Consider the following 280-nt stretch of genomic DNA (forward strand, 5'->3'; position numbering starts at 1 on the left):
GAGAAATATATAAGGCAAAGCAAACAAAAAGAAAATATTATATATTTATTTATATATTTGTTGAGGAGAAAATATGCAGAAATAATTAATAACAGTAATGACAATAATGATAATAATAATTAAGATGTTAGGAGAGAAGAGTTTGGTGTTTCTGTTTTGTTTTGTTTTGTTTTGGTTTTTTTTTTACTTTCTTTTGTGCAGCAGCAACACATAAATTTAAATATTGTCGCGGCGGGGAGAGGAGAGGAGAGGGGGGGGGGAGAAAAGGGATGGAGAGGGG

This window comes from Trypanosoma equiperdum (assembly GCF_001457755.1).
Source record: "Trypanosoma equiperdum strain OVI genome assembly, contig: ctg_1874, whole genome shotgun sequence".
NCBI lineage: Eukaryota > Euglenozoa > Kinetoplastea > Trypanosomatida > Trypanosomatidae > Trypanosoma > Trypanosoma equiperdum.